This window comes from Malania oleifera, chromosome 1 (assembly GCF_029873635.1).
Source record: "Malania oleifera isolate guangnan ecotype guangnan chromosome 1, ASM2987363v1, whole genome shotgun sequence".
Taxonomy (NCBI): domain Eukaryota; kingdom Viridiplantae; phylum Streptophyta; class Magnoliopsida; order Santalales; family Ximeniaceae; genus Malania; species Malania oleifera.
Window position 1 is genome coordinate 66,712,197 of NC_080417.1, and position 5,000 is coordinate 66,717,196.

The window sequence follows — 5,000 nt, forward strand, 5'->3', positions numbered from 1 at the left end:
ACACGACAGGGCATGACACGAGAGGGCATGACATGGTTAGTGCATGGCCTAGTGTGTTTGGCTAGTACTTGACATGACACGAGATGACCTAGTTAGTGCATGACATGACACGGCATGACATGGTCAGTGCATGACATGACACACCATGACATGGTTAGTGCATGACATGACACGACATGACATGGTTAGTTGTCACGGGCTAAGCTTGTTCAGGGCATTATGCTTGCCTATGACCGCTTATCTCGTGTGTTTGGGATGGGTTTCCATCATGTAAATACTAGTGTAGGGTTATTTTCTAGTATTTCTTTCATTGTAAGCCAAATAAGGCAGTATGACTCCTCGGTCACTTTGATGTTTCCTAGTGCTAGAGTGAGAATGGCCTAGAAAGCTCTTTAGGGGAGGGTGAGTGTTCATCAATCATTGTAAAACTCACTAGCAATTGTCAACGTGCTTAGCCTACTTGCCTCCCTCGCTAAGTACAACATGTCAACGGAGGATTTGTTAATGAATTACGTTTGCTTCAATATTTACTGCTTGGTTGCCACGGCTTTCATGAATTGATTATAATTTCCGCTGCTATCTGATTGAATGTTAATGAAAGTGTTCCGTGGATGAATGTTGGTAAACAAAAGGCTGGCTAGTTAAGCAAGAGTGCTTTAGCTAGCGCCGCACGGCCCTTCACAACGGTGTGAAAAAGGCGGACTGTGACATTTGGTATCAGAGCCCAAGTCGGTGACACTTGGTGAGAGCCCAAGGTTGAGTTGCTACGTGAATTCGATTGCCTTCGTTGTTGGGTTTGGAAAGCTTTGGTAAGTGACCATGGCACCAAACAATGCTGAGAGGATCAGCGTGCTGGAAGCACAGGTTGAAGAGTCAACCAACACTATGGCCGCGGAGGTGGCCCAGGTGAGAGAACTTGTTGATGAAGTGAGGGGATCACAAAAACATCAAGCAGGTTTGATAGGCGACATGTCAGAGGACTTTCGCCACACGGTGGAAACTTTGCAAGCCCGGATGGCAGATCTGGATGCAAAGGTAAATGTGATGGTTCTTGCTATGGGGAACTCCAACACTCCGGGAGTTAGCAAGACCAAGGTGCCAGAACCCAGGACGTATGGGGGTGCCCGAGATGCCAAGGAGTTAGAGAACTTCTTGTTTGATGTGGAGCAGTACTTTCGCGTTGTGAGGATGGCCTCAGAACAGGCAAAGGTGGATACTGCGACCATGTACTTGGTTGGTGATGCCAAACTGTGGTGGCGTACCAAGTACAGAGAAATTGAAAATGGAAGCTGTGTGATTGATAGTTGGGCAGACTTGAGGAGAGAGCTCAAGGCCCAATTCTTTCCTGAGAACGTTGAGTATAATGCAAGGAGAAAACTGAGAGATCTCAAGCATACGGGTTCAATCAGTGACTATGTGAAACAATTTTCTGCTTTAATGTTGGATATTCGGGATATGTCGGAGAAGGACAAGTTGTTCTATTTTCTAGAGGGGATGAAACCGTGGGCAAGAACTGAACTTCATAGACAAAGGGTTCAAGACTTGTCAACTGCACAAGCGGCTGCAGAACGCTTGACAGACTACGCTGGTGATGAGACCACTTCGTCCAAACGGTTTGGCGGAGAGGGAAACGGTGGAAAGTCTTTCAAGAATGGCAAACCCAAGAGTGGGGGAGCCGACCCTAATTCATCAACCTCACAGGAAGCTTCGTCGTCTCGAGGGTTCAACACACCCAATGGAAAGGGGAAGAGTAAAATTGAGTGTTTCTTGTGTCGAGGTCCTCATAGAGTTTTTGAGTGCCCTCACAAAGCATCACTTAATGCCTTACAGGCTTCCATTGTAGAACAGGCAGTGGAAGACGATGGGGAAGAGGATGAAGCCCCGAGGGTGGGTTCAGTGCGGTTAGTGAACGCATTGGAAAAGCAGGCCAAAAATACCGAAAGTTACACGAGCAAAAGGGTTAATGTTTGTGGACTTGAGGATAAATGGGAAGAGTACTCGCGCTATGGTGGATACGGGAGCTACTCATAATTTTGTTTCGCAGTTGGAAGCAGGAAGACTCAACTTATCCTTAGAGAAGGATACAGGACGCGTGAAAGCAGTTAACTCTGTAGCCCAGCCTACTCTGGGAGTAGCCAAGCAAGTGGCTATAAAGCTTGGACAGTGGGAAGGTCATGCGAATTTCACAGCGGTGCCATTGGATGACTATCCAGTCATTCTAGGAATGGAGTTCCTAATGGGGACGAGGGCAGTGCTGATGCCTTCGGCTGGTTCCCTGTGTCTGATGGGAGATCACTCGTGCATGGTGCAAGTCGTTGCAACGAAAGGAGACGAAGGGAAGTCCCTTTCAGCCATACAACTCAATGAAGGATTGGGTCAGGGTGAGCAGACACGTCTAGCCACGGTGGTGGTAGACAAAGAAGTAGGCCAAGAGCTGGAGCCTACGACCATCCAAGCGGTGTTGGATGAGGATAAGGAGGTGTTGCCGGATAAGCTGCCTCAAAATTTGCCTTCACGACGGACTGTGGAGCAAGAGATCAAGTTGTTATCAGGAGTGAAACCACCTGCTAAAAGGCCATGTTGGATTGCGCCTAGAGAGATAGTAGAGTTGGGGAAACAGCTTGATGAAGTGGAAGCGGGATGTGTTCGCCCTTCCAAAACACCGTTGGGAGCATCGGTGTCGTTTCAGAGGAAACATGAAGAGCATCTACGGAAGGTGTTCGACAGGCTGAAGGGAAACAGTCTGAATATGAAGAAGGAGAATTTCTCTTTCGCTCGGTGGAGCAACAAATTCCTTGGTCAAGTCGTTGAACAAGGTCGTATCCGGAGGGGTATGGAGAAGGTAAGGAGGATTCAAGAACGGAAGATCCCCACAACAGTGAAGGAGTTGCGTTCCTTTCTTGGCCTTACTAGTTACTGCAGGAAGTTCGTTAAGGGGTATTCGCGGAGAATGACTCCAATGACAGGACTACTGGGAAGGTATTATTGGCCGCACACGCGGGATGATGTGGTTAATTATACCAAAACTTGTCTCACTTGCCAACAAGACAAGGGGGAGCGGAAGAAGTATGGTACTTTCATGGCCGCACCAAAGTACTGTTCGGCAGAGGGGACGACACAATTGTTCCTTGTGACTGTTGTGAAACATTGGGGTTTTCCCCAAGTTATTATTTGTGACCAAGATTTAATGTTCACTGACAACTTCTTAACAGAGTTTTTCAGGATATTCAGGTCACATCTTAACATCTCTTCGAGTTATGATCGACAGACAGATGAGCAGATGAAGAGATTCAGAGAGCCGCTAGATGAGTACTTGTGCCATTTTGTCAACGACAACCAGAAGAATGGCGTGCAACTACTTGATGTGGCTCCATTCTGTGGCAACGCCCAAAGGCGCTCAACTACCAACAAGAGCCCTTTTGAGCTTGTTATAGACCAGCTGCCGCTGTTACCTCACACAGTGGGCGAGCCGTACAGACGAAAGAGTCCTAAGGCATACATCTTCACCAGTGAAGGGAGACAGAATGCAGACTTTGCCCAAGCCTATCTGGAGAAAGCTTCTAAGCAGATGAAGAAATGGGTAGAACAGGAGAGAAGACCGCAATTTCATGTCAAGTGCCTCAAGCCATTCAACGCCAACACCAACGACCTGAGCAGAAGTCAGTCAAACAGCGCAGAGTTGAAGACAGTGCAACCTGACAGACATGATGTTGAAGAGATCCTTGCAGGCAGAAAGTTCATATCCTCAAGGAAGAAGCGGCAGAAGTTCCTAGTGAAGTGGAAGCGCCTTGATGACAAAGAAATCAGCTGGATTTCAGCGGAAGATTTGAAGCCATTCGTGGACAAAGTTGAAGTGTACCTATCGCCAAAAGTCTACGAGGACGTCGACCGCATAAGTGGGGGAGAATGTCACGGGCTAAGCTTGTTCAGGGCATTATGCTTGCCTAGGACCGCTTATCTCGTGTGTTTGGGATGGGTTTCCATCATGTAAATACTAGTGTAGGGTTATTTTCTAGTATTTCTTTCATTGTAAGCCAAATAAGGCAGTATGACTCCTCGGTCACTTTGATGTTTCCTAGTGCTAGAGTGAGAATGGCCTAGAAAGCTCTTTAGGGGAGGGTGAGTGTTCATCAATCATTGTAAAACTCACTAGCAATTGTCAACGTGCTTAGCCTACTTGCCTCCCTCGCTAAGTACAACATGTCAACGGAGGATTTGTTAATGAATTACGTTTGCTTCAATATTTACTGCTTGGTTGCCACGGCTTTCATGAATTGATTATTATTTCCGCTGCTATCTGATTGAATGTTAATGAAAGTGCTTCGTGGATGAATGTTGGTAAACAAAGGCTGGCTAGTTAAGCAAGAGTGCTTTAGCTAGCGCCGCACGGCCCTTCACAACGGTGTGAAAAAGGCGGATCGTGACATTAGTGCATGACATGACATGACACGACATATCATGGTTAGTGCATGACACGACATAACATGGTTAGTGCATGACACGACATGACATGGTTAGTGCATGACACGACATGACATGGTTAGTGCATGACATGACACTGCATGACATGGTTAGTGCATGACCTAATGTGTGTGGCTAGTGCATGACGTGACACAGAATGACATGGTTAGTGCATGACGTTACACAGAATGACATGGTTAGTGCATGACATGACAAGGTGTGCTAGTACATTACATGACACGACATGACATGACACGCCATGGCATGACACGGCATGACATGGTTAGTGCATGCCATGACTCGTCCCGTTCGGGTGCATGTCGGCGTAATCGGTGGGCGGGGCAGTTGGGTAGCATCATGGGGATAGGCAAGCTTCTTGGAAGGAAGCCATGATGCACCCTCCTTGAAGGCCCAACCACAAAAAAACCGAACCAACCCGCGCGCCGTGCACCGCTGCCTTCCACGGCATTTTTCTACCCCTCCCAGAGTGCAGAATCCAAAATCCAAGTACCCAAGGCCTCCAAATGGAACGCTCTACC